Source organism: Sander lucioperca, chromosome 9, assembly GCF_008315115.2.
Source record: "Sander lucioperca isolate FBNREF2018 chromosome 9, SLUC_FBN_1.2, whole genome shotgun sequence".
NCBI classification, from domain to species: domain Eukaryota; kingdom Metazoa; phylum Chordata; class Actinopteri; order Perciformes; family Percidae; genus Sander; species Sander lucioperca.
In genome coordinates, this window is record NC_050181.1 from 24,993,916 (window position 1) to 25,007,534 (window position 13,619).

The 13,619-nt window shown below is 43.7% G+C and overlaps 1 protein-coding gene and 22 non-coding genes across 23 annotated transcripts in view; 22 read left to right on the forward strand and 1 right to left on the reverse strand.

Annotated features, from left to right (window-relative positions):
* LOC116043951 (double-stranded RNA-specific editase B2) overlaps positions 1-13,619 on the reverse strand; it is a 64,778-nt gene that overhangs the window by 36,202 nt on the left and 14,957 nt on the right. The gene's annotated exons all lie outside the window — the stretch shown is intronic.
* On the forward strand, positions 131-212 carry trnas-uga. Its single transcript has one exon. It is a non-coding gene; the product is annotated as a tRNA-Ser (tRNA).
* trnas-cga lies at positions 792-873 on the forward strand. Its single transcript has one exon. It is a non-coding gene; the product is annotated as a tRNA-Ser (tRNA).
* Positions 1,228-1,309, forward strand: trnas-uga. The gene has a single exon. It is a non-coding gene; the product is annotated as a tRNA-Ser (tRNA).
* On the forward strand, positions 2,905-2,986 carry trnas-uga. Its single transcript has one exon. It is a non-coding gene; the product is annotated as a tRNA-Ser (tRNA).
* Positions 3,430-3,511, forward strand: trnas-cga. Its single transcript has one exon. It is a non-coding gene; the product is annotated as a tRNA-Ser (tRNA).
* Positions 3,865-3,946, forward strand: trnas-uga. Its single transcript has one exon. It is a non-coding gene; the product is annotated as a tRNA-Ser (tRNA).
* trnas-uga lies at positions 4,302-4,383 on the forward strand. The gene has a single exon. It is a non-coding gene; the product is annotated as a tRNA-Ser (tRNA).
* On the forward strand, positions 4,963-5,044 carry trnas-cga. Its single transcript has one exon. It is a non-coding gene; the product is annotated as a tRNA-Ser (tRNA).
* On the forward strand, positions 5,399-5,480 carry trnas-uga. Its single transcript has one exon. It is a non-coding gene; the product is annotated as a tRNA-Ser (tRNA).
* On the forward strand, positions 7,076-7,157 carry trnas-uga. The gene has a single exon. It is a non-coding gene; the product is annotated as a tRNA-Ser (tRNA).
* trnas-cga lies at positions 7,601-7,682 on the forward strand. The gene has a single exon. It is a non-coding gene; the product is annotated as a tRNA-Ser (tRNA).
* Positions 8,036-8,117, forward strand: trnas-uga. The gene has a single exon. It is a non-coding gene; the product is annotated as a tRNA-Ser (tRNA).
* On the forward strand, positions 8,473-8,554 carry trnas-uga. The gene has a single exon. It is a non-coding gene; the product is annotated as a tRNA-Ser (tRNA).
* On the forward strand, positions 9,134-9,215 carry trnas-cga. The gene has a single exon. It is a non-coding gene; the product is annotated as a tRNA-Ser (tRNA).
* On the forward strand, positions 9,569-9,650 carry trnas-uga. The gene has a single exon. It is a non-coding gene; the product is annotated as a tRNA-Ser (tRNA).
* Positions 10,005-10,086, forward strand: trnas-uga. Its single transcript has one exon. It is a non-coding gene; the product is annotated as a tRNA-Ser (tRNA).
* Positions 10,530-10,611, forward strand: trnas-cga. The gene has a single exon. It is a non-coding gene; the product is annotated as a tRNA-Ser (tRNA).
* trnas-uga lies at positions 10,965-11,046 on the forward strand. Its single transcript has one exon. It is a non-coding gene; the product is annotated as a tRNA-Ser (tRNA).
* trnas-uga lies at positions 11,402-11,483 on the forward strand. Its single transcript has one exon. It is a non-coding gene; the product is annotated as a tRNA-Ser (tRNA).
* trnas-cga lies at positions 12,063-12,144 on the forward strand. The gene has a single exon. It is a non-coding gene; the product is annotated as a tRNA-Ser (tRNA).
* On the forward strand, positions 12,498-12,579 carry trnas-uga. Its single transcript has one exon. It is a non-coding gene; the product is annotated as a tRNA-Ser (tRNA).
* trnas-uga lies at positions 12,934-13,015 on the forward strand. The gene has a single exon. It is a non-coding gene; the product is annotated as a tRNA-Ser (tRNA).

Below are 13,619 nucleotides of genomic sequence, written 5' to 3' on the forward strand. Positions count from 1 at the left end.
TGCCAAATCATCTAAAGGTGTCAACTGTACTTGTGAGATGGGCTCCTTGTTGTCCTTTGTTGGAATGCACTGAAATAAAGCATGTCAGGGCTTGGCGGTTCTGGAGTGTAAAACAAGAACTTGGTTTCAAGCTGTGATGGCCGAGTGGTTAAGGCGTTGGACTTGAAATCCAATGGGGTTTCCCCACGCAGGTTCAAACCCTGCTCACAGCGAGTTCTTAAGATAAAGACATTGGTTCTGTAGACATTGAATCTACCAAGATGCATGGTTCCAGTGTTTTACACCAAAGATCCAATCAAACCCAGCTGTTTCCGTTGCTGAATCCTCACGGGATAATTTTCTGACTGTTCAATCTTTGCTCCTTTGTTTCTTTGAAAATAAGTTGGACACATCCAGGCAATTTAAGAGCCATTCACACCTTATCACTTGACAGCCAGTTGGACTAACCACCCAAATTAAACCTTAAAGCCACTCAAGGTGTGAACAATCCTTCAGAGGTTAAATGCCTGGGACTCCCAATCAGTCAGTCAGAACTGACCATTCACACCTTATCACTTAGCCACTCAAGGTGTGAACAATCCTTCAGAGGTTAAATGCTTGGGACTCCCAATCAGTCAGTCAGAACTGACCAAAAGCCATCAGTTTGCTATGAACAAAAGTTGTATCTGATCATCTAATGGTGTCAACTGTACGTGTGAGATGGGCTTCTTCTTGTCTGTTGTTGGTATGCGCTATAGTTAAGTCTGTCGTGCTCTCGGGGGTTCTGAACTGTAAAAAAACCTTGTTTTGCAGCTGTGATGGCCAAAAGGTTAAGGCGTTGGCCTCGAAATCCAATGGGGGTTCCCTGCGCAGGTTCAAACCCTGCTCACAGTGAATTCTACCCGAAACAATGTTATTTCTTTTGTTGCCACACCCAATCACACCTTGTCACATGAAAGCCAGGTGAACTAACAAGCCACTTTAAGCTCAGAGGCCCTCAAGGTGCAAACGATCCTTCAGAGGTTAAATACCTGGGACTCCCCATCAGTTAGCAGTTGATACACTTAAACATGGAGCGTTCTAGATCAAGGGAATCAATATGCTATGAACAAAGTTCTTGCCAAATCATCTAAAGGTGTCAACTGTACTTGTGAGATGGGCTCCTTGTTGTCCTTTGTTGGAATGCACTGAAATAAAGCATGTCAGGGCTTGGCGGTTCTGGAGTATAAAACAAGAACTTGGTTTCAAGCTGTGATGGCCGAGTGGTTAAGGCGTTGGACTTGAAATCCAATGGGGTTTCCCCGCGCAGGTTCAAACCCTGCTCACAGCGAGTTCTTAATGTAACGACATTGTTTCTGTAGACATTGAATCTACCAAAATGCATGGTTCCAGTATGTTTAAACCAAAGATCAAATTCAACTCAGCTGTTACCATTGTTGAATCCTCACAGGATCATTTTCTGACTGGTCAATCTTTGTTTCTTTGAAAATAAGTTGGACACACCCTGGCAATTTAAGAGCCATTCACACCTTATCACTTAGCCACTCAAGGTGTGAACAATCCTTCAGAGGTTAAATGCCTGGGACTCCCAATCAGTCAGTCAGAACTGACCAAAAGGCATCAGTTTGCTATGAACAAAAGTTGTATCTGATCATCTAAAGGTGTCAACTGTACTTGTGAGATGGGCTCCTTGTTGTCCTTTGTTGGAATGCACTGAAATAAAGTATGTCAGGGCTCGGCGGTTCTGGAGTGTAAAACAAGACTTTCTTTTTAAGTTGTGATGGAGGAGTGGTTAAGGCGTTGGACTTGAAATCCAATGGGGTTTCCCCATGCAAGTTCATACCCTGCTCTCAGCGAGTTCTTAATATAACGACAATGGCTCTGTAGACATTGAATCTACCACGATGCATGGTTCCGGTATGTTTACACCAAAGATCCAATCAAACTCAGCTGTTTCTGTTGCTGAATCTTCACAGGATAATTTTCTGACTGGTCAATCTTTTTTTCTTTGAAAATAAGTTGGACACACCCAGGCAATTTAAGAGCCATTCACACCTTATCACTTGACAGCCAGTTGGACTAACCACCCAAATTAAACCTCAAGGCCGCTCAAGGTGTGAACAATCCTTCAGAGGTTAAATGCCTGGGACTCCCAATCAGTCAGTCAGAACTGACCATTCACACCTTGTCACATGACAGCCAGGTGAACTAACAAGGCACATTTAACTTTAAAGACCCTCAAGTTGCGAACGATCCTTCAGAGGTTAAATACCTGGGACTCCCCATCAGTTAGCAGTTGATACGCTTAAACATGGAGCGTTCTAGATCAAGGGAATCAATATGCTATGAACAAAGTTCTTGCCAAATCATCTAAAGGTGTCAACTGTACTTGTGAGATGGGCTCCTTGTTGTCCTTTGTTGGAATGCACTGAAATAAAGCATGTCAGGGCTCGGTGGTTCTGGAGTGTAAAACAAGACCTTGTTTTCAAGCTGTGATGGCTGAGTGGTTAAGGCGTTGGCCTTGAAATCCAATGGGGTTTCCCCACACAGGTTCAAACTCTACTCACAGAGAATTCTCTCTTTGACTATGCTATTGCTGTTGATGCCACACCCATTCACACCTTGTCACATGACAGCAAGGTGAACTAACAAGGGACATTTAACTTTAAAGACCCTCAAGTTGCGAACGATCCTTCAGAGGTTAAATACCTGGGACTCCCCATCAGTTAGCAGTTGATACACTTAAACATGGACGTTCTAGATCAAGGGAATCAATATGCTATGAACAAAGTTCTTGCCAAATCATCTAAAGGTGTCAACTGTACTTGTGAGATGGGCTCCTTGTTGTCCTTTGTTGGAATGCACTGAAATAAAGCATGTCAGGGCTTGGCGGTTCTGGAGTATAAAACAAGAACTTGGTTTCAAGCTGTGATGGCCGAGTGGTTAAGGTGTTGGACTTGAAATTCAATGGGGTTTCCCCGCGCAGGTTCAAACCCTGCTCACAGCGAGTTCTTAATGTAACGACATTGTTTCTGTAGACATTGAATCTACCAAAATGCATGGTTCCAGTATGTTTAAACCAAAGATCCAATTCAACTCAGCTGTTACCATTGTTGAATCCTCACAGGATGTTTTTCTGACTGGTCAATCTTTGTTTCTTTGAAAATAAGTTGGACACACCCAGGCAATTTAAGAGCCATTCACACCTTATCACTTAGCCACTCAAGGTGTGAACAATCCTTCAGAGGTTAAATGCTTGGGACTCCCAATCAGTCAGTCAGAACTGACCAAAAGCCATCAGTTTGCTATGAACAAAAGTTGTATCTGATCATCTAATGGTGTCAACTGTACTTGTGAGATGGGCTTCTTCTTGTCTGTTGTTGGTATGCGCTATAGTTAAGTCTGTCGTGCTCTCGGGGGTTCTGAACTGTAAAAAAACCTTGTTTTGCAGCTGTGATGGCCAAAAGGTTAAGGCGTTGCCCTCGAAATCCAATGGGGTTTCCCCGCGCAGGTTCAAACCCTGCTCACAGCGAATTCTACCCGAAGCAATGTTATTTCTGTTGATGCCACACCCATTCACACCTTGTCACATGACAGCCAGGTGAACTAACAAGCCACTTTAAGCTCAAAGACCCTCAAGGTGCAAACGATCCTTCAGAGGTTAAATACCTGGACTCCCCATCAGTCAGCAGTTGATACACTTAAAAATGGGTCCTTCCAGATCAAGGGCATCAGTATGCTATGAACAAAGTTCTTGTCAAATCATCTAAAGGTGTCAACTGTATTTGTGAGATAGGCTCCTTGTTGTCCTTTGTTGGAATGCACTGAAATAAAGTATGTCAGGGCTCGGCGGTTCTGGAGTGTAAAACAAGACCTTGTTTTCAAGCTGTGATGGCCGAGTGGTTAAGGCGTTGGCCTTGAAATCCAATGGGGTTTCCCCACACAGGTTCAAACTCTGCTCACAGAGAGTTCTCTCTTTGACTATGCTATTGCTGTTGATGCCACACCCATTCACACCTTGTCACATGACAGCCAGGTGAACTAACAAGGCACATTTAACTTTAAAGACCCTCAGGTTGCGAACGATCCTTCAGAGGTTAAATACCTGGGACTCCCCATCAGTTAGCAGTTGATACACTTAAACATGGAGCGTTCTAGATCAAGGGAATCAATATGCTATGAACAAAGTTCTTGCCAAATCATCTAAAGGTGTCAACTGTACTTGTGAGATGGGCTCCTTGTTGTCCTTTGTTGGAATGCACTGAAATAAAGCATGTCAGGGCTTGGCGGTTCTGGAGTGTAAAACAAGAACTTGGTTTCAAGCTGTGATGGCCGAGTGGTTAAGGCGTTGGACTTGAAATCCAATGGGGTTTCCCCACGCAGGTTCAAACCCTGCTCACAGCGAGTTCTTAAGATAAAGACATTGGTTCTGTAGACATTGAATCTACCAAGATGCATGGTTCCAGTGTTTTACACCAAAGATCCAATCAAACCCAGCTGTTTCCGTTGCTGAATCCTGACAGGATAATTTTCTGACTGTTCAATCTTTGCTCCTTTGTTTCTTTGAAAATAAGTTGGACACATCCAGGCAATTTAAGAGCCATTCACACCTTATCACTTGACAGCCAGTTGGACTAACCACCCAAATTAAACCTTAAAGCCACTCAAGGTGTGAACAATCCTTCAGAGGTTAAATGCCTGGGACTCCCAATCAGTCAGTCAGAACTGACCATTCACACCTTATCACTTAGCCACTCAAGGTGTGAACAATCCTTCAGAGGTTAAATGCTTGGGACTCCCAATCAGTCAGTCAGAACTGACCAAAAGCCATCAGTTTGCTATGAACAAAAGTTGTATCTGATCATCTAATGGTGTCAACTGTACGTGTGAGATGGGCTTCTTCTTGTCTGTTGTTGGTATGCGCTATAGTTAAGTCTGTCGTGCTCTCGGGGGTTCTGAACTGTAAAAAAACCTTGTTTTGCAGCTGTGATGGCCAAAAGGTTAAGGCGTTGGCCTCGAAATCCAATGGGGGTTCCCTGCGCAGGTTCAAACCCTGCTCACAGTGAACTCTACCCGAAACAATGTTATTTCTTTTGTTGCCACACCCAATCACACCTTGTCACATGAAAGCCAGGTGAACTAACAAGCCACTTTAAGCTCAAAGGCCCTCAAGGTGCAAACGATCCTTCAGAGGTTAAATACCTGGGACTCCCCATCAGTTAGCAGTTGATACACTTAAACATGGAGCGTTCTAGATCAAGGGAATCAATATGCTATGAACAAAGTTCTTGCCAAATCATCTAAAGGTGTCAACTGTACTTGTGAGATGGGCTCCTTGTTGTCCTTTGTTGGAATGCACTGAAATAAAGCATGTCAGGGCTTGGCGGTTCTGGAGTATAAAACAAGAACTTGGTTTCAAGCTGTGATGGCCGAGTGGTTAAGGCGTTGGACTTGAAATCCAATGGGGTTTCCCCGCGCAGGTTCAAACCCTGCTCACAGCGAGTTCTTAATGGAACGACATTGTTTCTGTAGACATTGAATCTATCAAAATGCATGGTTCCAGTATGTTTAAACCAAAGATCCAATTCAACTCAGCTGTTTCCATTGTTGAATCCTCACAGGATCATTTTCTGACTGGTCAATCTTTGTTTCTTTGAAAATAAGTTGGACACACCCAGGCAATTTAAGAGCCATTCACACCTTATCACTTAGCCACTCAAGGTGTGAACAATCCTTCAGAGGTTAAATGCCTGGGACTCCCAATCAGTCAGTCAGAACTGACCAAAAGGCATCAGTTTGCTATGAACAAAAGTTGTATCTGATCATCTAAAGGTGTCAACTGTACTTGTGAGATGGGCTCCTTGTTGTCCTTTGTTGGAATGCACTGAAATAAAGTATGTCAGGGCTCGGCGGTTCTGGAGTGTAAAACAAGACTTTCTTTTTAAGTTGTGATGGAGGAGTGGTTAAGGCGTTGGACTTGAAATCCAATGGGGTTTACCCATGCAAGTTCATACCCTGCTCTCAGCGAGTTCTTAATATAACGACAATGGCTCTGTAGACATTGAATCTACCACGATGCATGGTTCCGGTATGTTTACACCAAAGATCCAATCAAACTCAGCTGTTTCTGTTGCTGAATCTTCACAGGATAATTTTCTGACTGGTCAATCTTTTTTTCTTTGAAAATAAGTTGGACACACCCAGGCAATTTAAGAGCCATTCACACCTTATCACTTGACAGCCAGTTGGACTAACCACCCAAATTAAACCTCAAGGCCGCTCAAGGTGTGAACAATCCTTCAGAGGTTAAATGCCTGGGACTCCCAATCAGTCAGTCAGAACTGACCATTCACACCTTGTCACATGACAGCCAGGTGAACTAACAAGGCACATTTAACTTTAAAGACCCTCAAGTTGCGAACGATCCTTCAGAGGTTAAATACCTGGGACTCCCCATCAGTTAGCAGTTGATACGCTTAAACATGGAGCGTTCTAGATCAAGGGAATCAATATGCTATGAACAAAGTTCTTGCCAAATCATCTAAAGGTGTCAACTGTACTTGTGAGATGGGCTCCTTGTTGTCCTTTGTTGGAATGCACTGAAATAAAGTATGTCAGGGCTCGGTGGTTCTGGAGTGTAAAACAAGACCTTGTTTTCAAGCTGTGATGGCTGAGTGGTTAAGGCGTTGGCCTTGAAATCCAATGGGGTTTCCCCACACAGGTTCAAACTCTACTCACAGAGAATTCTCTCTTTGACTATGCTATTGCTGTTGATGCCACACCCATTCACACCTTGTCACATGACAGCAAGGTGAACTAACAAGGGACATTTAACTTTAAAGACCCTCAAGTTGCGAACGATCCTTCAGAGGTTAAATACCTGGGACTCCCCATCAGTTAGCAGTTGATACACTTAAACATGGACGTTCTAGATCAAGGGAATCAATATGCTATGAACAAAGTTCTTGCCAAATCATCTAAAGGTGTCAACTGTACTTGTGAGATGGGCTCCTTGTTGTCCTTTGTTGGAATGCACTGAAATAAAGCATGTCAGGGCTTGGCGGTTCTGGAGTATAAAACAAGAACTTGGTTTCAAGCTGTGATGGCCGAGTGGTTAAGGTGTTGGACTTGAAATCCAATGGGGTTTCCCCGCGCAGGTTCAAACCCTGCTCACAGTGAGTTCTTAATGTAACGACATTGTTTCTGTAGACATTGAATCTACCAAAATGCATGGTTCCAGTATGTTTAAACCAAAGATCCAATTCAACTCAGCTGTTGCCATTGTTGAATCCTCACAGGATGTTTTTCTGACTGGTCAATCTTTGTTTCTTTGAAAATAAGTTGGACACACCCAGGCAATTTAAGAGCCATTCACACCTTATCACTTAGCCACTCAAGGTGTGAACAATCCTTCAGAGGTTAAATGCTTGGGACTCCCAATCAGTCAGTCAGAACTGACCAAAAGCCATCAGTTTGCTATGAACAAAAGTTGTATCTGATCATCTAATGGTGTCAACTGTACTTGTGAGATGGGCTTCTTCTTGTCTGTTGTTGGTATGCGCTATAGTTAAGTCTGTCGTGCTCTCGGGGGTTCTGAACTGTAAAAAAACCTTGTTTTGCAGCTGTGATGGCCAAAAGGTTAAGGCGTTGCCCTCGAAATCCAATGGGGTTTCCCCGCGCAGGTTCAAACCCTGCTCACAGCGAATTCTACCCGAAGCAATGTTATTTCTGTTGATGCCACACCCATTCACACCTTGTCACATGACAGCCAGGTGAACTAACAAGCCACTTTAAGCTCAAAGACCCTCAAGGTGCAAACGATCCTTCAGAGGTTAAATACCTGGACTCCCCATCAGTCAGCAGTTGATACACTTAAAAATGGGTCCTTCCAGATCAAGGGCATCAGTATGCTATGAACAAAGTTCTTGTCAAATCATCTAAAGGTGTCAACTGTATTTGTGAGATAGGCTCCTTGTTGTCCTTTGTTGGAATGCACTGAAATAAAGTATGTCAGGGCTCGGCGGTTCTGGAGTGTAAAACAAGACCTTGTTTTCAAGCTGTGATGGCCGAGTGGTTAAGGCGTTGGCCTTGAAATCCAATGGGGTTTCCCCACACAGGTTCAAACTCTGCTCACAGAGAGTTCTCTCTTTGACTATGCTATTGCTGTTGATGCCACACCCATTCACACCTTGTCACATGACAGCCAGGTGAACTAACAAGGCACATTTAACTTTAAAGACCCTCAGGTTGCGAACGATCCTTCAGAGGTTAAATACCTGGGACTCCCCATCAGTTAGCAGTTGATACACTTAAACATGGAGCGTTCTAGATCAAGGGAATCAATATGCTATGAACAAAGTTCTTGCCAAATCATCTAAAGGTGTCAACTGTACTTGTGAGATGGGCTCCTTGTTGTCCTTTGTTGGAATGCACTGAAATAAAGCATGTCAGGGCTTGGCGGTTCTGGAGTGTAAAACAAGAACTTGGTTTCAAGCTGTGATGGCCGAGTGGTTAAGGCGTTGGACTTGAAATCCAATGGGGTTTCCCCGCGCAGGTTTGAACCCTGCTCACAGCGAGTTCTTAAGATAAAGACATTTGTTCTGTAGACATTGAATCTACCAAGATGCATGGTTCCAGTGTTTTACACCAAAGATCCAATCAAACCCAGCTGTTTCCGTTGCTGAATCCTCACAGGATAATTTTCTGACTGTTCAATCTTTGCTCCTTTGTTTCTTTGAAAATAAGTTGGACACACCCAGGCAATTTAAGAGCCATTCACACCTTATCACTTGACAGCCAGTTGGACTAACCACCCAAATTAAACCTTAAAGCCACTCAAGGTGTGAACAATCCTTCAGAGGTTAAATGCCTGGGACTCCCAATCAGTCAGTCAGAACTGACCATTCACACCTTATCACTTAGCCACTCAAGGTGTGAACAATCCTTCAGAGGTTAAATGCTTGGGACTCCCAATCAGTCAGTCAGAACTGACCAAAAGCCATCAGTTTGCTATGAACAAAAGTTGTATCTGATCATCTAAAGGTGTCAACTGTACTTGTGAGATGGGCTCCTTCTTGTCTGTTGTTGGTATGCGCTATAGTTAAGTCTGTCGTGCTCTCGGGGGTTCTGAACTGTAAAAAAACCTTGTTTTGCAGCTGTGATGGCCAAAAGGTTAAGGCGTTGGACTCGAAATCCAATGGGGGTTCCCTGCGCAGGTTCAAACCCTGTTCACAGTGAATTCTACCCGAAACAATGTTATTTCTTTTGTTGCCACACCCAATCACACCTTTTCACATGAAAGCCAGGTGAACTAACAAGCCACTTTAAGCTCAAAGGCCCTCAAGGTGCAAACGATCCTTCAGAGGTTAAATACCTGGACTCCCCATCAGTCAGCAGTTGATACACTTAAAAATGGGTCCTTCCAGATCAAGGGCATCAGTATGCTATGAACAAAGTTCTTGTCAAATCATCTAAAGGTGTCAACTGTATTTGTGAGATAGGCTCCTTGTTGTCCTTTGTTGGAATGCACTGAAATAAAGTATGTCAGGGCTCGGTGGTTCTGGAGTGTAAAAAAAGACCTTGTTTTCAAGCTGTGATGGCTGAGTGGTTAAGGCGTTGGCCTTGAAATCCAATGGGGTTTCCCCACACAGGTTCAAACTCTGCTCACAGAGAATTCTCTCTTTGACTATGCTATTGCTGTTGATGCCACACCCATTCACACCTTGTCACATGACAGCCAGGTGAACTAACAAGGCACATTTAACTTTAAAGACCCTCAAGTTGCGAACGATCCTTCAGAGGTTAAATACCTGGGACTCCCCATCAGTTAGCAGTTGATACCCTTAAACATGGACGTTCTAGATCAAGGGAATCAATATGCTATGAACAAAGTTCTTGCCAAATCATCTAAAGGTGTCAACTGTACTTGTGAGATGGGCTCCTTGTTGTCCTTTGTTGGAATGCACTGAAATAAAGCGTGTCAGGGCTTGGCGGTTCTGGAGTATAAAACAAGAACTTGGTTTCAAGCTGTGATGGCCGAGTGGTTAAGGCGTTGGACTTGAAATCCAATGGGGTTTCCCCGCGCAGGTTCAAACCCTGCTCACAGGGAGTTCTTAATGTAATGACATTGTTTCTGTAGACATTGAATCTACCAAAATTCACGGTTCCAGTATGTTTAAACCAAAGATCCAATTCAACTCAGCTGTTTCCATTGTTGAATCCTCACAGGATGTTTTTCTGACTGGTCAATCTTTATTTCTTTGAAAATAAGTTGGACACACCCAGGCAATTTAAGAGCCATTCACACCTTATCACTTAGCCACTCAAGGTGTGAACAATCCTTCAGAGGTTAAATGCTTGGGACTCCCAATCAGTCAGTCAGAACTGACCAAAAGCCATCAGTTTGCTATGAACAAAAGTTGTATCTGATCATCTAATGGTGTCAACTGTACTTGTGAGATGGGCTTCTTCTTGTCTGTTGTTGGTATGCGCTATAGTTAAGTCTGTCGTGCTCTCGGGGGTTCTGAACTGTAAAAAAACCTTGTTTTGCAGCTGTGATGGCCAAAAGGTTAAGGTGTTGGCCTTGAAATCCAATGGGGTTTCCCCGCGCAGGTTCAAACCCTGCTCACAGCGAATTCTACCCGAAGCAATGTTGTTTCTGTTGATGCCACACCCATTCACACCTTGTCACATGACAGCCAGGTGAACTAACAAGCCACTTTAAGCTCAAAGACCCTCAAGGTGCAAACGATCCTTCAGAGGTTAAATACCTGGACTCCCCATCAGTCAGCAGTTGATACACTTAAAAATGGGTCCTTCCAGATCAAGGGCATCAGTATGCTATGAACAAAGTTCTTGTCAAATCATCTAAAGGTGTCAACTGTATTTGTGAGATAGGCTCCTTGTTGTCCTTTGTTGGAATGCACTGAAATAAAGTATGTCAGGGCTCGGCGGTTCTGGAGTGTAAAACAAGACCTTGTTTTCAAGCTGTGATGGCCGAGTGGTTAAGGCGTTGGCCTTGAAATCCAATGGGGTTTCCCCACACAGGTTCAAACTCTGCTCACAGAGAGTTCTCTCTTTGACTATGCTATTGCTGTTGATGCCACACCCATTCACACCTTGTCACATGACAGCCAGGTGAACTAACAAGGCACATTTAACTTTAAAGACCCTCAGGTTGCGAACGATCCTTCAGAGGTTAAATACCTGGGACTCCCCATCAGTTAGCAGTTGATACACTTAAACATGGAGCGTTCTAGATCAAGGGAATCAATATGCTATGAACAAAGTTCTTGCCAAATCATCTAAAGGTGTCAACTGTACTTGTGAGATGGGCTCCTTGTTGTCCTTTGTTGGAATGCACTGAAATAAAGCATGTCAGGGCTTGGCGGTTCTGGAGTGTAAAACAAGAACTTGGTTTCAAGCTGTGATGGCCGAGTGGTTAAGGCGTTGGACTTGAAATCCAATGGGGTTTCCCCGCGCAGGTTCGAACCCTGCTCACAGCGAGTTCTTAAGATAAAGACATTTGTTCTGTAGACATTGAATCTACCAAGATGCATGGTTCCAGTGTTTTACACCAAAGATCCAATCAAACCCAGCTGTTTCCGTTGCTGAATCCTCACAGGATAATTTTCTGACTGTTCAATCTTTGCTCCTTTGTTTCTTTGAAAATAAGTTGGACACACCCAGGCAATTTAAGAGCCATTCACACCTTATCACTTGACAGCCAGTTGGACTAACCACCCAAATTAAACCTTAAAGCCACTCAAGGTGTGAACAATCCTTCAGAGGTTAAATGCCTGGGACTCCCAATCAGTCAGTCAGAACTGACCATTCACACCTTATCACTTAGCCACTCAAGGTGTGAACAATCCTTCAGAGGTTAAATGCTTGGGACTCCCAATCAGTCAGTCAGAACTGACCAAAAGCCATCAGTTTGCTATGAACAAAAGTTGTATCTGATCATCTAAAGGTGTCAACTGTACTTGTGAGATGGGCTCCTTCTTGTCTGTTGTTGGTATGCGCTATAGTTAAGTCTGTCGTGCTCTCGGGGGTTCTGAACTGTAAAAAAACCTTGTTTTGCAGCTGTGATGGCCAAAAGGTTAAGGCGTTGGACTCGAAATCCAATGGGGGTTCCCTGCGCAGGTTCAAACCCTGCTCACAGTGAATTCTACCCGAAACAATGTTATTTCTTTTGTTGCCACACCCAATCACACCTTTTCACATGAAAGCCAGGTGAACTAACAAGCCACTTTAAGCTCAAAGGCCCTCAAGGTGCAAACGATCCTTCAGAGGTTAAATACCTGGACTCCCCATCAGTCAGCAGTTGATACACTTAAAGATGGATCCTTCCAGATCAAGGGCATCAGTATGCTATGAACAAAGTTCTTGTCAAATCATCTAAAGGTGTCAACTGTATTTGTGAGATAGGCTCCTTGTTGTCCTTTGTTGGAATGCACTGAAATAAAGTATGTCAGGGCTCGGTGGTTCTGGAGTGTAAAAAAAGACCTTGTTTTCAAGCTGTGATGGCTGAGTGGTTAAGGCGTTGGCCTTGAAATCCAATGGGGTTTCCCCACACAGGTTCAAACTCTGCTCACAGAGAATTCTCTCTTTGACTATGCTATTGCTGTTGATGCCACACCCATTCACACCTTGTCACATGACAGCCAGGTGAACTAACAAGGCACATTTAACTTTAAAGACCCTCAAGTTGCGAACGATCCTTCAGAGGTTAAATACCTGGGACTCCCCATCAGTTAGCAGTTGATACACTTAAACATGGACGTTCTAGATCAAGGGAATCAATATGCTATGAACAAAGTTCTTGCCAAATCATCTAAAGGTGTCAACTGTACTTGTGAGATGGGCTCCTTGTTGTCCTTTGTTGGAATGCACTGAAATAAAGCGTGTCAGGGCTTGGCGGTTCTGGAGTATAAAACAAGAACTTGGTTTCAAGCTGTGATGGCCGAGTGGTTAAGGCGTTGGACTTGAAATCCAATGGGGTTTCCCCGCGCAGGTTCAAACCCTGCTCACAGGGAGTTCTGAATGTAATGACGTTGTTTCTGTAGACATTGAATCTACCAAAATGCACGGTTCCAGTATGTTTAAACCAAAGATCCAATTCAACTCAGCTGTTTCCATTGTTGAATCCTCACAGGATGTTTTTCTGACTGGTCAATCTTTGTTTCTTTGAAAATAAGTTGGACACACCCAGGCAATTTAAGAGCCATTCACACCTTATCACTTAGCCACTCAAGGTGTGAACAATCCTTCAGAGGTTAAATGCCTGGGACTCCCAATCAGTCAGTCAGAACTGACCAAAAGGCATCAGTTTGCTATGAACAAAAGTTGTATCTGATCATCTAAAGGTGTCAACTGTACTTGTGAGATGGGCTCCTTGTTGTCCTTTGTTGGAATGCACTGAAATAAAGTATGTCAGGGCTCGGCGGTTCTGCAGTGTAAAACAAGACTTTCTTTTTAAGTTGTGATGGCGGAGTGGTTAAGGCGTTGGACTTGAAATCCAATGGGGTTTCCCCATGCAAGTTCATACCCTGCTCTCAGCGAGTTCTTACTATAACGACAATGGTTCTGTAGACATTGAATCTACCACGATGCATGGTTCCAGTATGTTTACACCAAAG